Source organism: Typopeltis vanoorti, chromosome 13 (assembly GCF_054136105.1).
Source record: "Typopeltis vanoorti isolate ZY-2024b chromosome 13, IOZ_Tvanoo_1.0, whole genome shotgun sequence".
Classification (NCBI taxonomy): Eukaryota; Metazoa; Arthropoda; class Arachnida; order Uropygi; family Thelyphonidae; genus Typopeltis; species Typopeltis vanoorti.
In genome coordinates this window covers 10,219,177-10,242,559 of record NC_143561.1, presented here as the reverse complement: position 1 = coordinate 10,242,559, position 23,383 = coordinate 10,219,177, and positions in this window count along the sequence as shown.

Below are 23,383 nucleotides of genomic sequence, written 5' to 3'. Positions count from 1 at the left end.
ATTTGCCGCCATTTTTCAATGCTTGCTTTTTCTTTCAATTTCACGATGTCAATCGAAGAAGTGCTGTCTTTTCACACGCAACAATCTTAATAATTAATATTTTCGACGAGTTATTTATGTCTTTCTCTTTTTAAGCAAACAGTGTTGTTCCCTTATTAAATAACATCCATTTGATGACACACGGAATTTCATATACCTGGCATCCTATCATCATCATCATCATCATCCCTTTAGGGATTTAGTCCCAATGTAACTTATTCCGATAGCATTCCGTCTTTGCCTGGGTGGTCTCTGACATCTTCGTCCTCCAATCAAATGGGATCGAAATGTTTTCTTAAGTGTTGTCTTGAGCTGTCCATTCTTTTAATATTCAATCGAATTCTTTCCGAATTCGATGATTTATCGGGTACCTCCTTAGCTCAGTCGGTATAGACGAAGCCCTTTGGTCGGAAAGACCTGGGTTTGATTCCCTTCTATGAAACGAGGAACCTTTATCTATTCATTTTCGACTAAAGGTGAGTTAATCGGATACAATCATAAAATATGATGCGGCAAAGAAGGCAACGGGAAACCACCTTGCTCATAATCATCTCCCTAGTATGGTATCATATTTAAGCTTTGAAGATATTCGTTCGTATAACTTTTAAACAATATTTTGGAGACTTATTCCTCTACAGTTTTAATAGTTTTGCATTTGCGATAAATGCAAAACTGTTACAACTGTAGAGGAATAAGTTTCCTAAATATTGGTTAAAAGTTATACGAACGAATATTAACTTCAAAAGTTAAATCTATATATATATATATATAAAATTACTGTTCATCCTTGTTATCTTTAGGAAATTGAAAATTTTGTTACCAATGGCAGTCTCTTTTATAAATTAAACAGCACATCAGATGTATTTGGAGCAGTTAATTTTCTTCTAAAATTGTATCTTTATTCATGATTTTATTTGTATCTGGAGATGGTCCTTTGAAATCCACGATTTCTGTGTTGTCTGATGATATTTGCATTCCAAATGTTTAGCAGTTATGTTTAGGGAGCATGGGAGTATAGTGATCTCTGGAGTTCATCCTCATTTCCTAATATGGTAGTTTTCCATCTATAAACATAAATGCTAGTTACACGATCGAATTTAAACGTCGATAAGTTCCAGTTCTTTACTATTTCATCTATACAGATATTAAAAAAAGTGTGATGATTTTGGGTATCCTTGACGGAATCCTCCCTTTATTGATTTCCATTTTTTTTTCATACCTATTTGGTTGTCTTCATACGTGTTAATTATTGAAGCTGATTTGGAATGTTTAGATTCTTGACTACAATCCAAAGCTTGCTTTTTATGACTTTGTCATTGGTTTCGGGCAATTCGCAATGGTTCTCTATTAAGATTTTCAATGTAAAAGCTTGGTTAATAGATGATCGTCCTTTTCGGAAGACATTTTCTTCTTCACTAAGATTGTCTTCTACATATGATTTAAGTTTTAAAGTTAATATTCGTTCCTATAACTTTTAACCAATATTTAGGAGTCCTATTCCTCTACGGTTTTAGCAGTTTTGCATTTATCGCATTTTTTATATACTGGAATGATAATGATGAGACTTCATGCCAACTTTCCGGTACTCTTCCTTGCCGCAGATATTGATAATTGATGCTAAAAGTTGTTTGTAGGGGAGGATTCTTGCATAATTAATATGTGGCATATTTATTCCCTCTTTCCCTAGCTAATTCCTTTGATGAGTTTCCTTTGATAATATTGCATGCTCGATTTTATATCATGTTAGTTCTCCCATTGTGCAATTAATGGATACATTATGCCAGTTGAAGATTCAGTACCATCTTGCCATACGTTTTGGAAGTAGTGCAGCCAGTTTTTCTCATTGATTATTTCAAGCTTTACTTTTGCTGACAAAAGTGAAGTTAATTCATGTCTCATAGAATTTTGAATGAATTCGGTCTCTTTACTGACACCTTTTTCCAGTTTTATTTGGAAGTGATCGAATGCTTCTCTATACTTTTTCGGCATATTTTTCCGCTATTGCTCTTTTGCGTTTATAATAAATTTCTGTTTGTAGTGGTTTTGTATTTACCCCTTGTTTGTGTGCCTCTTTCTTGTCTTTGATTATTGCTTCAGTTCTTTCATCCAGTTTCTTATTTTTCATCTTTTCCATCTACTTTTTTGTTCTAATACCTTCTATTTCTACATTTATTAATATAGTTTTTAAATTCTTTAATATTAAAAACATATAAATAATAATCTGTTTCTATTTCTACACCTCTGAATACTATGCTGTCTACTATCATATTATCTCTTTCCCTATTAGCTATTATATAGTATATTATACTTTTTAGGTATATTTATAGGTATATTTTAGGTACTTCAATTATTTGAATTGATGGCAATCTTTCTAGTTGAAAAGTGCGCTAGTAATTTTTAAGATTTTAATATATTGAGCATAATATCTAAGACTCTACCATTTTTATTGCTTGTAGATTCTTCATTTGTTTCTATATTTGTTCCAAGAAGAAGGTTCCCTACTGTGGCATTGAAATAACCCGTTATTAGGATATACCCATTTGGTTTATTTTTTTCTTTTATTTTTTGTTAATCTGAACAGTAGGTATTGCAATCTTCCTTCCTTTCCTCCTCAGGGATAGACACCGATAATATCCAAGAGGTTGCGACTTATTAATAATCTCAATAAGTCGCAACTCGCCATGAAAGTCATGTTGTTTGCTTTTCTGGTAGCTTCAACTCTCTGAAGATCAGTCACTTCACACACACACACACACACACACACACACACACACACACACACACACACACACACACACACACACACACACACACACACACACACACACACACACACACACACACACACACACACACACACAAACCATCCATCCATCTCATTGATGGTCGACCCCTGCCTCTTTTTCCAGGAACTTTACCTTCTCTTACTATTCTGAGAAGTAACCCTTTCATCTTTTCTTTCTATGTGTCCAAAATATTTTACTATTTTCTGTCAATATCCTTAAGGAGTCTTAAAGTTCAAGTGATCTTTTCTAACACCCATTCATTTGTACTCTTTTCAGTATATGATATTCTCAGTAGCCTTTTGCAACACCACATCTCAAAAGCAGATATCAGTTTATTATCTTAATTCTTTAGGTTCCTAGTCTCACATCCGTAAGTCGCTGTTGGAAAAACAACTGCATCCAAAGTCTTAACTTTGTTCCAATGGAGATAGATCTATTCTTCCAGATTTTGGACGAGTCTTTGACTGTTGTTTAAGCCATTCCTAACCTTCTTCTGACGTTTCCGAACAGCAATTTTTCACATTAATAATGGGTTCCAGGTACTCCAAATTGCTGACTTCCTCAATTCTTTCTCCATCAAGGAACACTTGTTTCTCAAGAGCTTCTCTGCTTGTATTTCCTTTGAGAACCATAATCTTTGTCTTGCTAGGATTGAGATGAAGTCCTCTGTTATTAATCTTGTTAACGATGTCATGTTTAGCCCTAGTAATTCTTCCATGTCTTTATAAAGGAGTATCATCAATATACATCAGACTACTGATCGCTGTACCTCCTATCCTAGTGCAATGTGAGAGGTATTTTTTAATTGATTTATGAATAAAATTTGAAATGCAATGAAAAACAACAATTCGAAAAAAAAATGCATTCTTTAACGCAAAACAGAAAATCGGTTAATTGTTTATGTCCTTCAAAACTCTCTCTCTTCTCTCTCTCTGGTGGCTTCTCTTTCTTTGAATTCATCTAATTCCTCGGAAGATATAATTCAGAATTTATAGATAAGAAATATACATAAAGAGAAATGTAGATATAAAAAAGATAAAGATAAATGCAGATATAAATAAAAAGCGTATTTTTGTGTCGTTTTTTATTTTAACAGGCAGCAGATGTGCTGGGAAGACTTCATTGAATACCGCTGTGAATGAGTTTTCCATCTTCATTTTTCTCTCTTCTCGTTCGGATACTTGTAGATGTCCAAATGTACATGTCGTTTGTAAACAAGCTGATAATTATTCTAATTATCAGCTTTTTTTACAATACGAAATGAAAAAATAATGAGTAGCAAGATGCGTAAAAAGTGACGATTAATGTATGAGAAAAAGAATGTGGAAGAGAGAAAAAAGAAAATGTAGGTTCGCGTGGCTAGTTACAATTCGACATCGTTTGTTTCCGATCCTCTCTTGCTTGGAATTTTAGAGATGTTTTACAAGAATCCTAAGGTGAACACGAAGTACTGACATAAAGGGAGATGTGTTTGAACGTACCTGAAATTATAGAAATCGTAATTAATTCTATAATTAATACTTCGGATGATCTACTGAAAATAATCCATCTATTCCATCACAGAACACATTTACTTCTTAAGTCCTCAAAGTGTGTCTTCGGATACCATTAGTTTTGGGAGGTTTCTATTTTAGTTTAATTTGCTGATAGACTGAATAAGTTGGGAATAATGTAAGAGCGATATTACTTAGACAAGAACGGTGACACTTGTTTTTGAAAGAAGGGAGTCAACTCTGAATAGAAACATCTTTGAAAATGAAAAGGAACCACGAAATGTAATATTACGTAAAACTAGTCGCTTTTATTAAATATTGAGCACAGCTTTTATATAAAATTAAGCTTCAGAAATGAAAACAAATTGGAGAGAAAAACAAGCATTTCTAAAGTTTATCGTATGGGTTTTATACAAAACACTTTCAGAAACATCTTCCGAGTTAAGTAAGAATGTAATAGAAAGAGTGTGACTGCATAAAAAAATGAGTTAACGCCTTTTTTATTCCTGTATAGGGAGTAGGCGAGGACGTTTCTGCTCTATCTAACTTTTGGAGACTGAGTGGGCAGTTCAATCTCCACAGGTCCCCAAATCATACAGAGCTGGTCCATGGCTATCACGAATTAAGCGGCACACAGTGAAGAGAGACGGCTCAAAAAGTGCCGCCATCTCATGGTCCCTAACATTAACACAACATATTTGATGTCAGAAACAATGTAAGTTCTAAGGTCGATTTTCTTGAGTTTATGGGACGCCATATATATAAAATCGCCATATATAAAAAAACCACTTGCCCGTACCAGAGATCGACTAATTCGGGGACTGGTCAAAAAAAGGCTTAGAAATATTTCTTCTAGTCGCCGATTAGATTCGAAAGAAAGTCTTCCTTCGTGCGGTCAAGTGCTGTGGTATGGAAACGCCACATCCACTGTGGAAAAAAAAGAAGAAGAAAAAGAGGAACGCCATTTTTGAAAGTTCTTGTATTTCAGCTAATAATTTCCCCATGAAGTTTATTCTGAGTGAATGCACATACTTCACAACAGAGACTGAACTCGACAATATTCGTCGACAATATTTGTCAATATTCGTTTGACAAAATGGATAAAATTCATACATTGCTTGGAAAGAAATCAATGGCCAACACAACGGCAGGGTGCATCCTCCTATTTAATGAGTCATGTGTCTGTAGCCGGTATAAATTTGAGGAATATGATACTCCCAAGTAAGTGCAACTGTGTCCGGATAAAATGTCTGCAAGAAGGGGACTAATGGGGTTTGAAAGAGGCGTTGTGATAGGATGCCATGTTGCTGACCTATCTGTTCGGAAAATTGTTGACAAGTTGGGCAATCCGAGGTCAACAATTAATGATACCATAGTGAGATTGTATCACTAATTGTATCACTGAAACGCAGGGAATCAAATACAAGTGCCATTCGCAGTTCACTCCCTCAAATAAAAGATCCACTCCACTCATCGAACGTGGCCGTAGGGGTACATGATTTAGAATATGTGAAACCGCCATTCGTCAAACCGACACGTTGAATGGGAATTTCCGGATATCGACTGGAAGACGAATCTGCACAAAACATTCATAACAGAGGCTCAAAACATGAGTTTCCATGGTAAAATCAAATTATGCTGGTCCCATATTACCCCATGCCAAGTCTTCTTCAGTGGTACAAATACATGTTTAACGTGAAAACGCGAGGAATCACGCTACACCCGCTAACGAAAAGATGGACGGGTGTAGGTGTGGAGTATGCCAAGTGAACGCATTTTACTAGAGTGCGTAACCCCAACTATGAAATTTGGTGTGGTGTTTTGGTTCTGTTTTTCCTGGTTTGGCTTCTGTTTGTGTTGCCATGAGCCCTCAACTTCAAGAAGTATCTAAACATTCTCGGAATGCGATGCTTCCTACTTTTTTGGCGTTTCTACAGAACTGACCATTGTCTCTTTCAGCAAGACAATGCACGATGTTAGAGGGCTGCTGCTGTCACTGCGTGGTTTGTGGACAGACTGGCCTGCACAGAGACTTCTAGTTCATCCCACTGATGTTCAACCCAATTGAACATCAGTGGGGTGAACTGGAGCGCTGGATGATGTCAAGGAAAGCTTGTTCCACAACAGTACAGGACCCCATTAATGGACCAAAATTCCCATTGATTACTATCGTATACGCTTCTGCAAAATATGTTCCGAATGAATGCTGCAGTCATCGCAGTCAAAGGACGTCATACGTCTTATTAAGGTGAGTGCTGTGGCTGTTTGATCCTCACACAAAGCGGTCTTTTCACTTTTTTTAAGGGCTTTACTGGAAAACCGGTAATATTTATAAATCCTAGAGGATATATGGCGTACAATTTGTTATGTAACACTGTGTTGTAATCTTCGTTTTAAAAATAAAAGTACAGACTGTGTCAGAGATTCATATTTATATATTATATCTAAGAAATTAAATTCAGATATTTTTGAATAGAACATATAATAGTCTCTTAAACATAGAAGGCTAAAACATTTCATGCTGATTTTAAGACAGTCAATTTCACAAACTGAATAAATGAAAATAAAATAAAAATAAAAATCTGAAGACACATTTTAGAAAATGAACGGAATAAGTGGGGGTCCGCGAAATTTAGCAATTTGAGGGAAACCTGAAGAAGAGTTTTAAATCGTTTTAAATAATTTTTTAAAGAGAAATTATATGTCGAAATTTATAGAACATTTTTAACCAAAGTTTTTACCTTTTTAAAAAATACAAAAAAAATGAGAATGTGTTTAAAATGCTTAATTGTTTAAAATGCTAGATTGTTTAAATTGTAGAGGTTTGCGACTGCCGATGTTCATGCAGCTGCCCTTAACCCAACAAGGGCTTTTGCGATAATCGTGTTGTTCTTTAAGCGATTGCCACCTTTCAGGAATGCGGAACTTCGGTTGCGTGCTAAAAATAAAAGGCGCCCTTAAAGAAATACATTCTGGTTGAACAGAGTTTTTATATTCAGATTTGTGAAGATATCACTAATAAATGTACAAAATAAGAATAAACTTCCGAGAAACTGTAACGGAATCGGAAACGAATACTCAAGTTGTAAATATTTTATTCATAATAAACTCGCGAAAGTTTTCGGAGTAAAGTAAAAAAAAATCAGATGTGGTGTGTCTTCAAATTATCTATTCTTTGGTGCATATTTTGATTAAATTGAAATCTTCTTTCAATTGATACAAAAGATCCGCGAAATATGAGACAAATGATAAAATAACAAGAGAAGCGAATGAAAGAAGCGAACGAAAAAGTTGGCAAAATCGTTTAAGAAATTAGAATGAAAATAAACTTGAATTTAGTGGATAAAAAGGATGAAGGAAAAAGAAATAAACAATAATATTTGTTAGAAAAAGGATAAGTGTGTAATAAAAGAGCAGTTAAGCAAATTATAAAAGAAATTTACCTGCAACTCCCATTGCGAAAATACTTATACAGTGGTACCTTGGATTGCGAGTAACTTGGTGTGCGAGTGTTTCGCAAGACGAGCAGAAAGTTTATTAAATTTTAACTTGATAAACGAGCGACGTCTTGCAATTCGAGTACTGTATTACCTATACGCTTTGTCTGGCTAGCGTTACGCGATCACAAGCCGCTCGGGATTGTGGATAATCGTCTGGCATGCGCGGTCTCAGTCGGCATACCTCATTCGTATAGTCAACGTTCGTGCTAGCGTTGTGACCACGTGTGTGTGTGCGTAAAGCAATTTTTTATTTTGTGCCCAAATGTAGTGACTGTTCTTTATTAACTGTACTACGACAATGGCCCAATGAAGAAAAGGGTTGAAAAGGAAGGTGGTAAGAAGAAGGAGATGGTTACGGTGGCAGTTAAGAAGGAAATCATCGGGAGGCACGAACAAGGTATGCAAGTTGCCGCCATCGCAAGATTTTATAAGACGTCTACGTCTAAGAAGTCTAGGGAGGTGTGTAAAATGTGGGAAATAGTGCAAAATTTTGTCGAAAAGCACCACCCGATTAAGGCTGTGGCAGTGCAAGCGATGAATCTGTTTAACGACAATGCAATGTCCTATAAGAAAAAAGAAAACCAGGACGTCCTCTTAAACGATTCAACGATGACTTCTAAAGCCGGAACAGGCTATACTAGGCCTAAATCCTTGATAACGTATGATGATGATGATGAGGATGATGCAATGTCCTATTTCCGTGAAAATCCTCAAAAGGAGGCAAAAGCAAGTGTCATTGGATAGGTTCCGTGTTAAAGTCGCACAAAAAGAAAAAGAGTCAACAGATAGCAGTGATTCCGTTAGTGACAATGGAAGTCGTCCTACCCAATACAATTACTGTAACATGTAATTGTAATGTAATTAATAAATTCGATTACTTTATGTATTTTGTATTCATCATTTTTATATGAAGAGTTTTGAGTTTTGGAACGAATCATCTGAGTTTCCATTATTTCTTATGGGGAAATTCGCTTTGATATACGAGTGCTTTGGATTATGAGCACGTTTCCGGAACGAAGTATGCTCGCAAACCAAGTTAACACTCTATAAATAATATAATTTGAACAGTGTAAAGTTTTCAAGTAGAGTCAGATAGTTCCAATCACTATTATTTTCAATAAAATCAGAGATCCATGGATAAGACCGGTCAGCCTGCTGGCTTTGCGCATCGCAAACATATTCCTGGGGAAGGTGTGTTTTAGGCTCGATTCCGTCGACGACTTGAGGAGCTTAAGGATCTTCCTCAGCTATAATCAAGTTAACCGGTCTTGGGAATGTATCCCTTCGTAATAATTAAGACAGATTTCTACGTTTTAAAAATAAATTATAATTTCATTTATACATTTTAGAAAGCCAGTAAAGCAAGCAATATTCAATGAAAAATCGACACAGAGTCAACATGCAGATTACTGCCATATTATAATTCGTACACATTCCAAATAGGGGAGGGTGATGGAAGGTCGGATAGCAGCGATACCTCAATTCCAGTAAAAATAAAAGCGAGACAATTTGAGGAAGAGTACTTGTAAAGACGGCTCTAATAAAATACAAAATTATGTTTTTACTAAAGCGAAATCATTGCAAAAATAAAAACTAAAGTAAGGGAATAATTTCACAAAATAGACAAAAATCTACTAGTTCTTAAAGAAAATAAATGTACAAGGAAGAATGGTAAAATAAAAGACATATTGTGTATTTCTAATGCTATATCTAGTGATGTCAATGCTTTTCACCAGCTGAGGGAAATGGCAACTTTCTGCAGTGATTTACAGTCTCGCCATCTAGCGACGAGGAAAAAGAATCAGAGTTAACAGAGTTCTTTAGGATAGAGATGAACAGAAACGCTTATGAGTGTTATTATTACCGTATAACAATTATAAACCACGCATTATGCAGAATTGTTTTGTCATTAATCTATTATGGCATCAATATTCTTATGTGAGCGAATATATATACTTACTTTTTTTCCTTTCAATTTTATCTTATTTTTTTATTATTTTTATGATTCATTCTTTACTATAATATTTAACTCAACCATTTATACGTCCTCAATCACACATTCTTAATCGTTCCAATTAAGTGATTATATTAAGCGATTTTCAATTCAAATAAGTTCGTTATCATTAAACGAAACAAAGAGAAGATTTAGAAACACGAGATATAATGTTTAACGTACCTGAAAGGTACCTGGAAAGATTTGTTTCTGGGATCATTTTCCTTACTGTTCTCCAGATAGATATGACGTCCTCCATTGTCAGGCGACAGTCTCTCACTATCGCATTAGAACCTGGCTATTCACAACAACGAAACAATCAAAGGTGGTAATATTGTTTCAATCCAAGTAACAGTCCAAGAGCTTCAGTTTTCTGTTGATTGTTGTTAAAACGGTTTGTATGTCATGTACGAATGGATGATAAAAGGCACAGAATAATATTTATGAATTAATATTTTTTTTTACTGCACATTAATGTTGTCCTCATGAGCCTCAGAATGGGCTGTAACAGAAAAGAACCATTCAGATTATCAGGACAATAAAAAAAAGGAGCTAAATAGGACGCATTCGTGTAATTCGAATATCTTCGAATATATCATAATTATATAGGAATTCATCAGATATCCTTCCGTGCCTGAGATGAGATAAATGCGAAATGATTCCGCTACAGAGTCAATCCTCTAAAATATCCACATGGATTTAATGGCTCTGGCGTTCAGGCGTCCTATTATACACTGCATTTCATGGACTTCCAAGAAAGTATATTCATATGTTGTTATTAGGAGATTTGCTTTAACAGAAATATAGGACGGAAAATGAATGATCATCGCTATTATTCTTACCGCCCAAACCCCACCATAAAATAATAAAAACATGCATGTAGAATATCTTGATAACGTAAGCGGCTACTTAAGCCGATACATGGAGTAAGTAGTACCCGTTGTACTGCATTAAACAAAGATAGTCTGAAAAAAAATATTCAAAATAAATATTAGATTTGGCTTAACGAGAGAGACAGACAGAGAGAGAGAGAAAATATTTATCATATTTCAGATTAAGATTTAAACTGATTATTATAATACATGAAACTAAATCCTTAAGTCTTAATAAGTTAAGCACAAATTAGTTATATTCAGAATGTTGATTGAAGAACAAAATGCGTTGGCCAAATCCCGTTACGCCCGAGATCAAAACATTAAAACTATTTCCTTCTTTCTATCTTGAAATGTAAGATATTCTAAATTGTCTCAGTTCATCTTCAATTGCAGACATTCTCAACTTTAAACACCCAAAATGTCAAATTTCCTTTACGATTTTGCCATCCGCTGGGATGACCTCGCATTCTAAAAATTGTTTTGTGAATCTCAAGAAGCCAACACCCTTCCAACGACTGCATTTACAACCACTTGTGGAAAAGTACAAAGTATAAAACAACACATTTCAAAGCAGCGACAGGAAGTAGAGATGTGAGATCTCTGAAAGTGGTCGTGGATCGGAAATTTATAGGATTACATTGCATGTAATCTTTCGTGATGCGTCTAACATGGTGTGCTAATAGAGAGAGGTTGCGGTTCCATCTTTTATGGCTCCACTGTTAATGCTTCAGCTGGATTATGCGCACAAATCGATGGAACAATAACATTAAGTACTCGGTTGGTTCTTATTGATTCAGTACCACACACACACACACACAGTCTTCTCTCTCTCTCTTCAGCCTATAGGAAATTAAAAAATAAATTCCCGCCAACAAAATAAGAAACAACCGTAGTTCATACGCTTGTTTCTTATTCTCATATTCGTTTCGAATTCACAAGAGAATTCGGATTGATTGTATTCGTTCAAACCACACATTTTCTCTTACATAAATCAACTAATGAAATTGCGAGCGCATATGAATAATCTGTAAAATCCGCAGATCCTTAGAATTGCTACCAAACATAAATGCAGGGGAATCACGAACTCTAACTTCTTGTTTGTTCTGTTGTCCGTTTCATACTGTTTCTTAACTTACATTTTAATGCAAAATAAGCAGACTTACGTAATATTCATATATATGCCATATATATCTGTAAAATAAAAATTTCTATTAAAAAAATAAAGTAAAATTAATTATTCCTAAAAATAAAGTTCATTATTGATGAAATATTTAATTAATTTTAAAAAGACTGCAATTATTTTAAAACACCTTTTTTATTTTCAAAAATTATTATTATAATACAAAACCTTTCCATCTTTTGTTGTGGGTGGAATAAGAGATGCGGTGATTGATTCATCCAATCCAATCCAATCCAATACCAATGGAGGGTAATGGATGGCAATGCTGAACCAATGAAGTTTAACTGAGGTTCGGCTGTTGCTGTTACCTTGGGTGATGAGTTTCGTGAGTTCGCTCTCTTAAGGTTTTTGCCTTAAGGGAGCAATTTCAGTCTCCGGGGAAAGTGTTCTCTGGCACGGCCCGCTGAGGGGCTCCTGTCGGTGATTTTCTTCGGAATTTGAGCAGTTCTGCTCGGTGGTTGAGTTTCACTTAGTGGAACCAACGCGGAGATTTGGACGGTCTTTCGCCCACTATGGAGTGGCCTAGAGATCGTCTGATTTTTTTGAGATTTTACCCCTTTACTTAAACAGAGGGTAATGGATGGCAATGCTGTAGCCAATGAAGTTTTAACTGAAGCTCGGCCATTGCTGTTACCCTCGTGCCATGATAAGAGCTTTATAGCTCAATAACACCTTGTCCCTACACTGTCCTCTATAGATAACCCGGAAGATGAAAAGCATTCTTGCTTCGCCACATTAAGCCAGTGTTTATAAGGAGATTTTTCATTATATAGCTCAAACCTTATCCCTCTACAGATAATGGGGAAGATGAAAAGCACTCTTTAAGCCAGTCCTTATAAGGATAAGGCAAATAGCATCTAGTCAGTAACGTTGTTGTTGAAATCGTTGTATACATAATAATTCTGCGTTTTTTAATTTAAAAATATAAATAAAATATAATTTCATTTAGGTTTTAGAAAACTAGTTAAGCAAACAATATCAAATGAAAGAGTGACTGAGACTCATCATGCGGATTAATATCACATTATAACTCGTACGCATTCCTGATAGGGGGAGGGCGATGATAGAACTCGAAAGTCGAACGGCAGCGAGGCCTTTCATTCAAGATCATAAAATGTTAGAAAAAATAAAAGACAATTGATTTGAGAAAGAATACTTGTAAAGGCAGCTCTAATAAAGATAATAAAAAAAAATCAATATGTTTGTGCTGAATTGATTTCGTCACTAAACTAAAACCGAAAGTAAAGGGTTATTTTACGAAATAGACGAAATTAAATTATTTCGTCTATTTTGTAAAATTAATTTTGCTATCATTTATAGGAAAGTATGATAACAGAACATCGTCTTTGTACATTTCTAATGCTAACTCCAGTGATGTTTAGCGCTTTTGTCCAGCTGTGGCAAATCACAACTTTTTGTAACGATTAACAAACTCGCCATCTAGCGACGAGGAAAAGAAATACTTAAACCGAGTTCTTTTGGTTTGAGATGGAAACAGAAAAGCTAAATCTACAAGCATGATTATTCAGCATAATAATTCTAAACATCGTCTTGTATTATAATCACTTTTAACAGATCTCTTATACTATCAATATTACTATGTGAAGGAATATTAAATATATAATATAAATAAATAACTCAAATCTATATACATGGATTTGATATGATATGAATCTATCCGGGATAAAAATAAATATTTTTACCCCACAACAATCCTTCACTTTTTTTTAAGATTCGCTCTTTATTATAACATTAAACATAACCATTCATATTCTACTCAATCATTCCAAAGAGATTCTATGCACCTTTACAGAAAAAAGCGCTTATTTTTCCTTTAATATCCACAGAAGTAAGCACTAAAACGCTTCCTTTAAATTCTCTCGACAGAAAATATTAATCCAAATAAGTTCGTTATTGTTAACAGAAAAAAAAGATAAAATGCATAATGCTTAACGTACCTGATTATTCATTTAGATGGAAAGTTCGCGATATTATTGATCCAACTCGAATAACAATCTAAGAGCTTCAGTTCTCTATTTTCCATTTTCCACTCCAATTAGATGTGCCATCCTGGATTATAAGGCATCAGTCTAAAAATTTAGGTCGAGTGTTTGATTACGTCAAGTGCCTGTCACTTCACGTAACAATGAAATGCGATATTATTGATCGAACTCGAATAACAATCTAAGAGCTTCGGTTTTCTGTTGAATGATTGATTGTTAAACTTGTGGTCCACCTTTTAGGGATGTCTGTTAAAAAGTACAATTTAATATTTTTATGTTTTTGACCGCATATTAATATTATCCTCATGAGTCTATCCAGAATGTGCTGTAACAGCAAAGGACCATTCAAAATATCAGGCCAATAAAAAAGGAGCTAAAGAGAAAGCATTTCGTATAATTCGAATATGTCCTAATTACAGGAATTCATCAGATCCCTTTGCCTGGGATGGGATATATGCGAAATGGTTCCAGGATGGTGTCGATCCTATAACATATCCAGCTTGCTCTAATGACTCGAATGGTCAAGCGTCCTATTAGCTGCTATCTTTAATGGAGTTCGAGTAAGAAAATATATTCCTTTGTTGCCATTAGGACTTTTCATATGTCTGGAGTAGATTGCACACATAAATGACTACATAAGATGATACTAGAAATAAATAGTACCCATTGAACGGTATAAACAAGACAGTGGCAAAAATTGAAATAAAAATATATTGAAAAGGTATCTTTATTATCGATTACTAAAATATAGGAAAATAGATCGTTAAGTGTTAATAAATTAATCGTCAATAAGCATTTATATTGAGAATGCTGATTGAATGAATAAAGTGTGTTTTGGTTAACCAAAACAGTAAAACTACTTTCTTCCTTCCATCTTGAAATGAACGATATTCTAACTTAGCTCAGTTCATCTTCAGACATTCTCAACTTTCAGCACCAAAAACTTCAACTTTCTTTTACAATTTGTCCGTCCTCTGGGATGATCCCGCACCGCTGTAAATAGTGTTGTAAAGCTCAAGATTCCAACACACTCCCAGTGAGTGTATTTCCAACGAATTGGACATAATAACTACATAACAACAAATTTCAAAGCGGCAGCAGATGGCATTAACAGAGAATTCCGTTTTTATCCTCCTTTGATATTATCTGATTGCCCGCCCTCGAAAGATTTTTCGAGTGGGCACGCATTTTTTTTTTTTTTTGTATATATATATATATATATATGTGTTACGGTTAAAGTGATAAATTTTTAACCGGTTATTATTAATAATTACCAGTAAAAGTGAACAATTTACGAGAATTAATCACTTTAACCGGTTAAAGGGAATAATTCCTAGCGGAGTCTGGTAAATGTAATAAAAACGTGTTTATAAGTTTTATATAGAGGTTTTCATTCTCAATAGAAATTATAACAGCTTAATTTAGTTTAGGTTAGGTTAGTTTATAATGAAAAAAGTAAGGAAAGTACTTATTTTTCACTCGCCGAAATCAGAAATCATTATAAACTAACCTAACCGAACCTTTATCGGTTGGAAATCATTATAAACCAACCTAACCTTTATTGGTTTGGTTAGGTTATAATTAAAATTAAATTTGGAAAGTACTTCTTTTGCACTCAGTGAAATCAGAAATCATTATAAACTAACCTAACCAAAATTTTATCGGTTGGAAATCATTAAAAACTTAAATATCCTAAAGTTCAGGTTAGTTTATAATTTAAAAAAAAATTAAGAAATTACTTCTTTGGCACTCAATGAATCAGAAATCATTATAAACTAATCTAATCTAAACTAACCTGGATGTCACATTTCGAACCAGAGTGTAGTCGTAGTTTGCCGTGGGCAGATTAATGAGGATGAAAGATAAACGTTATGGTTAGCCGAGCTTAATGATTGAGGACAGATAAATGGGGATAGCAAATAAAAGTTATTGTGGACAGATGAAAGGGGATAATAGATAAACGTGGTTGCTGTATCTCTTTCCTCATCAATGGAGAAAAACACTGATCAGTTCTTCTCTGATCTATCTATTGTCCCCCTTCGTCTGCCCACAACAACTTTTATTTGTTATCCCCATTTATCTGCCCGCAATCATTAAGCTCGTCCACAACAACGTTTATCTTTCATCCCCATTAATCTGTCCACGACAAACTACGACTACACTTTGGTTCGATATGCGACATCCAGATTAGTCAGGTTAGTTCAGGTTAGGTTAGGTTATGTTAGTTTATAATGATTTCTGATTCATTGAGTGAAAAAGAAGTATTTTCCTGACTTTTTCATTATAAATTAACCTAACCTAACCTAAGCTGTTATAATTTCTATTGAGAATGAAAACATAAATGTAAAACCTATAAACATGTTTTTATTACATTTACCAAACTCCTCTAGGAATTATTCACTTTAACCAGTTAAAGTGATTAATTCTAATTATTCACTTTAACCGGTAATTATTAATAATAACAACCGATTTATCACTTTAACCTTAACATATATATTAATTATTGTTTCCTTTATATTGTAAATTTATATACATTATGTATGCGTTTTCGTATTGATGCAATACTGTATTCTATAATCTGCTTGTGAAAAAAAAAATATTAGATCATTAAATAAAAGTTTATTGAGGTAATTATTTGTCTTCAAGCTTTGCTACCTCACCCCTGGAAATTTTCTGCAGATGTCCATGCCCTTAGATATTTACTGAAATGGGTTGGCTTTCTTCGAGTATCAACGAATACGTAAATATCAAACAAGATGTTGCGACCTTTTTTTCTTGACCACTAGTATTAATAAATCAAAGACTTAATTCGGTATGTTAGTCAAGTAAATAATTGTTTAATATTCGACATGTTTCACTGACTAATATCTGTCAGCATTTTCAGGGATACCCTGGTAAGCAATGGAAAGTAATAAAAACTAGGAAACTAACTTAGAATTCTAAAAATAATATAAAGTTATCACTGTGCGTGATACAATACGCGTGTCGCAAGCACAACGTTTTATTTGTTGAGTTGTTTATTGTAATTTTCATTAAAGTTCATTTCCTTTTGGTTAAAAAGGATGTAATTGGAGTTTTCCATATATCTGGTAGAATTAGGCCCTGATTCTTATTTAAGTTACCTGTGGAACGGGCGACTGTAGCAGCTTCTTTGAATGTTCTGAAATGGTAGTTCTCTTCTATGTAGGACATATGACTCATATTCCATTCAATATTATGGTAGGTAGAGGCGAAGTGGGAAGAAAGGCCTGATATATCTTGTCTGTTATTCCTTACATAGCCTATGTGTTCTTTCTTTCTTGTTTATAAGATCCCCGAAACATAGCCATTCTTTCTACAAATCTCTGGAATTTACAGCATACCCTTTTAATGCGGCAACAATTACATCGGACAGACATCTAGAAGTTTTGAAACAAGAAAGAAGGAACATAGGCTATGTAAGAAATAACAGACAAGATATACCAGGCCTTTCTCCCCACTTCGCCTCTACCAACCATAATATGGAAGGGGATATGAGTCATATGCTCTACATAGAAGAGAACTACCATTCAAGAACAATCAAAGAAGCTGCTACAGTCGCCCGTTCAACAGGTAACTTAAATAAGAATCAAGGCCTAATCCTACCAGATATATGGAAAACTCTAATTAGATCATTTAACGAAAAAGAAATGAACTTTAATGAAAATTACAATAAACAAAAACTAACCTAATCAAATGCAAAATCCTAATGAAAGCACGTTTATTTTCCAACAGAAATGACGAATCTCTGTTCAAAATAATCGTATAAATGATTGGGTTTGCATATTGGTTTAAAAAGGTCAGCTTCTTGTGTAAAATGTAAATAAATTTAAATGTTGTTTAACTACTTTGTTTTATTTTGTTTATAAATAATGTTATGCAACTTTCTCTCTACATATTAGCATGTTTCCTTTGTTTTTATAGTGTTATTATATTATAATAATTTATAATATGTATATTATATGAATGTACACACACGTGTATATAATGATAATGCATTACATACCATTTTGCAACTTTATGCATATCGTAACCTGCATGAGCTGTTGCACTTAGGATTGCTGAACATTTTGTAGTTGAATGTGCAGTTTACAATAAATTAAAAAAATATGATCATTTTGAAATGGAGGATTAACCCGCCTGCATCGTACATGGCGATCACCAAAGTGATCAGTTTTTGTGGAAGATTTTCTACAACAATTTCCTTTTTCTGTCTTTTCAGCACTTTCCTTTTTCCATCAGTGCTGCTATATGTTATTCTGAAGTTTGAATGGTCGGAATCCAACTTTCTTTTTCTGGAATATTCTTGACCATTTCTTCCTTGGTTTCGGATAGAAAAATTGGTGACATCATGAGTAGCCATTTTCTTCGAAATATTTTTGGAGAGTTTGAAAAGTACACCCGAACTGTAGGTGATCACACTTGAAACTGAAATTTTTCTTCCAGTGATTTCTCGCGAGAAATCTCGTTAACCAATCAAAATGATTGGTCTGCTGGAAATTTCGACCAATCAAAATGGTCGAAGGTACAATGAATCAGAATTGACTCATGGCATGCCTTTACAAATTCAATACAAACGTAATTATTAAACCTAAACCGAAATCATTTTTAAATTTAATTACATTTATTTAAGACATAAAATATTAATAATTATCTTTTGTTTGAAAATTTCAGAAAATGAGTCAGTGATCTAATAAGTCACTGCCTTTAATATTATAACATTGAATATGACCAATGAAATCATTGGTTTCTGAGGCTCTCAGAAAAAATGTTAAAGGCAGGTGGAATACGGACATAAAATTATATCTAAATTAATTGAGAATTGGAAAAATCAATGAGCATTGCAATATTTCTAGAAACAATTTGGTAATCAATATACTCATCAGTTTATGGAAACAAGCAGTAAGAACACGATAAAAAAATTCGGCGAATAAACATATGTCACAAGAAAAATGAAAATGTTAAATATTTTCGCTGATGTAGCCGCAGAATTCTCAATTTCCACAAAATATAGATTCTTGTCAAGATGTGTTACAATACCTGTTGACAAATGCTTATATGTTTACTTTGATACTCGTTTCTCCACCTTCCACTTCAAAGAAGGAAATAAATCTGCGTTGAAATGCAAGTCAAGGACGAATATGCTCTGGCTCTTTTGCATTATGTTCGCCACAGAATTAATTTTTGCTTTTTGTCGTGCAGATTATAAGAATTATTTAGCAAATCTCTTTAGCTAAAATTTAATATTTGAAGAATAAACAATATTAGATATCGCTGTTTCTTGGATATGTTGATATTTGTAAAATTCCAAGACTTTTTTAATAATTATTCAAAACGTTTCTTTAATCTTCATCAAAAGAACTCAAACAAAACAACATGAAAGTCCCTGTATTTTCGTCTATATACCTCGTCATTTCCTACCCACTCTTTAATAGACAAATAACGAACAAAGAATGAAATAATATTGATCTCCAGTAACATGAAATATGACTTGTGCATTCTTTTAAATTTGGTTTAAAGAATTTCGTGTTTAATTCAAGATATTTCTAATCCGATGACAACTACGAGATAGCTTTCTTAATATGGCTTCTGTATCAAAGACATTTAGTACGCATTTACCGATTCAAATTGACGAGGAGTGTTCGTTTTGTTTAGCACTCATGTAAAGTTAGTGATTGCTTGTTTCATTTTTCCTTAGAAAATTTAATGCTTTTTTTAGTACATTAATGTTAATTTTCGTGTTTTCCATTTACATAATATAATTTATTTCCATAACATTTGGAAAACTTTATTTCAGAAAATAATAGATATTCAAAAGAAAGATTTCGGTATTGTGACCATATGTTTATTAAGAGAAATAAAAATAAGCAAACACGACAAGTCTCTTATGTCGTTTGATTTATATTTTCAAGGTTTAAACACAAGAAATAAGATATTACTCAAAACAGTCCATTAGATGCTGTTATGGAAGTTTAACTGTTCATCAAATTAAAAAACCCAATGCGGAATCTATATATACATTAATGGCTACTATGTTTGAACAATGCTGAATGTTGTCACGTTCTGTTATTCACGTTCACTCTGTCCGAAGTCTGACTTAATATTTTTTATGAATGCTGACCATACTTGTTCTAGAAATAGTTCTTGTTTTCTTTTTCTTATTTGTTCACATTGCATTGGGATTCTGATCATATTTGCAGCTGCCTTGAATTTCCTTGTAAAACAGTTTTTTCAATATAAGACATGTTCGTTTTATGCAAAGTGAATTACGGCTGGTGGAAGTTATGTGGGATGCTAAGACTGAATTCAGTTCTCTCCTTTTTTGTAAGTGTTTTCGTTCATAAGAATTTCCCCTGATCTTCCCGTCTTCCCTATGTAACAGTGCCACAGGAATAATAAATTTTATAGACACCTGGTTTTTTTAAAGGGTGATGTGAAAGTTTTTTGGTGTGAAGAAACTTGATATTTTTTTCTAACGGTAGAAAAGCTACTTTAATGTTATGCTTGTATAATTTTTATTAGAGACAAATTTGACCAATTTGTCTGTAACATTCTTGATGTATGGTAGCGTAACTGCGTTCTTGAAATCTCTTTAGTAAGGTGCTTCTGATAGATGAGTTGAGGTTTGCTTGATTATCTTAATTACAAAACCATTTTTAAGGAAGATTTGTTAAAAAATGGAAATCATCACGCCGCTTTTCTTCTGTGCTGGAAATATTCTAAGCTATATCCCTGAATGTTTTTATTAAACTTAATTTTTGCATGAGGTGGTGGTGTGAAGCAGCAATAAGAACTCTTCTTCTGTTCGTGAGTTTTCTATAAATGGAGAAAGTTAATCTGTTTTCGTTTTCGTTGATATCTATTAGGATATCAAGGAAATGTAGTTTTTTATGTTCTTCCTGTTCTAAAGTGAATTTTATGTTGTTGTGCAGCTTATTAAGATAATCTTTAAAAGCATTGAGTTCCTCTGTTGTTCCTCTCCATGTGATGAAAATATCGTTTACATAATGAAGCCAAATTTTCTTTTTTTTTAAGATAGTTCTTGAATGCATTATTTATTAAACGCTTTACTAAACCGAATACAATTCCTAACATCTCGGCTAATATATTTGCTGTATATAGCACATCAATTCTTCGTAAATAATTAAGATCGTGTTTGTTATACCGATTTCTTAACGAGAAAATGTGTTGTATATTCATCCTTGTTAGAAATACTCTTATATCACTTTATATAGTTCACAGTAGGAAGGCACTGCCATGCATATAAGACATCAGGGCGCAAGAAAGATACCAGAAAACAGATATCGCAACGGTTAAAATTGGAGAGATAGAGACATTTTGGCAATAGCAAATTCTCCAGAAAGTAAAGGGGTGGTGAGATCCCCATAACTCCGTTTGTGAAAACGAGCCACACCGCGCGAAGGTGGGGTTGGCTTCGCCGGGAGAGAGGCTGTATGCTGCGCATCTCCAGCCCTTGAGTGGTTCAGACGAGGAAGGAAACCAAAAATGGAATTGACGACAATTGGATAATAAACAAATTATTACAAAAAGTGTAACGTCGCACCAATCAATGCTAACATCGATTAATTCCGAATATTTTCATTTAAAGGTAGCATAAAAAAGGCCATCCACTTAGAGCACATTCAGTAATTACAGGATGGCTCAGCGTCAGGTAATGCTGCTTGAAACAGACATCTCATCCCCTTTCACGGAGAATAAGTCCGCCAGACAGTTTGTTAGTCCCATTCCAAAATGAGCACTCAATTTACCAGGTGAACAAGCTGAATATTAAAATGTACATTCAGACTCAAATCTGTAACCTGTATAAGTGGAAATACAGTTTCTGATCTCTCTACCCACAGATTTGATTCAAATTAAAAAGCAACACGAAAATCAAAAGAGTACTTTTAATTGGGAAAACAAGAAAACTCTGCTGTCTTCTAATATAACACTTGACAACTACGAACTAAACTATAAGATCACAAAATATAAAAACCTGTTCCAACATAAAGTGGGTGAATGAATTCTCATGGAGATTAGAGTGAAAGAAAAATGAAAAGTCTGATTGGTTGGTTTAATAGTGATAGCTTCACGTCCACGGCATTTATTACGAATTTTAAATTGGAAGTGATTCTCATTTAGTTCTGACCAATATACAAAGGAATTTCTAACTGAAGACTGTGAGAAAGGTTTAAAATGAATCAAAGTTAAATGGGTTTCAGGCGTTAAATATAAACTCAAACCTTATTCAAGGAAAAATGAGAATGTGAAAATAAGAATAACGTCTTGTAGAATCCGTGGGAAGTTCTGAAGAATACATTCCTTCATCCAGAGAGGCATGTGGTGAGATCGTTTTCAAGAATAGAAAAAATCAGACGATCATGGCGGAGTAAAGGAAAAGAAGAAAGCGAATGGAAACTTCTTGAGAAGTAAGACAGTCTGTGTTCTTTGAGAATACAGAGAAACAGATAACAAAGCGTAGTATCTAAAACTTAGTGGAGTCATTCTTAGACTTTGGTAAGAACATAGAAAATAAATATCATAAAGGTGAAACAATATTCTACACGTTATTGAAATACGCTTAGCAATGCAGGAAAAAGTACTGACAAAAGAACCATAGATGAAAACTGATTTAATTTAATTTGAAACATTGCTGAACGAAACAAACAAACAGTTTCAGCGTGGTGGTAAAAACACATCGACACCAATATCGATACTTGAAGTAGAAAAATCTTCAATACCAGAAACGTGGAAAAACGGCTGGAATAGATGTTCGCCCAGTATCGAGTTAAAAAAAGGTTTATTGCGGTTACACTGCATAATTCAGAAAGGGAATTACAAAGGAATTTCTATACTGCGTATTCGGATAATATTTATGGAAGTATACTTGAGAAATCGTGGAAGAGAAACATACAGAAGAAGTTAGGTTCAGGACAGGACATTCATCTTAAAGTGTTAAGATTCTGTTCTAGATGTATGATGGCAGTATATTCAGTTAAGCAAGAAATTGAAAGAATAGCAACATACTTCAGCCCTTAGACACCACAACTGCTCGTTCCAAGGTTTTCGTCTTCGCTGGAAATTTATACTGAAGAAAAAAGGAATCGAGTAATAATTAGAGCGGATGTTGCTCGTTTCATTTTATCTTAGTGTGCTATTTTCTCACGAAATATGTCGCAATTATATTCTCCTAAATATAGCAATTTTAATGTTTGCGATGTTTTCTTAAATTAAAAGGAGAAATGCACGATGAATAAATAATATATAATTCACACCCTTAGAAGATTCTCGGTAAACCTTTATCCATATCGTGACCATTAAAACTGTGGTAGATGCATACATATTTTACATGAGTTAATTATTAAATATCATCAAAATCAGCGAAGCCTTTTAAAAGGTCAACACCGCCGACAACATCCAGAGTAATAAAAAACAATAGATCGTGAGTAGGTGGACTACAAACTTTGGTTAACAAGAAAACAGAGATTATATAGTA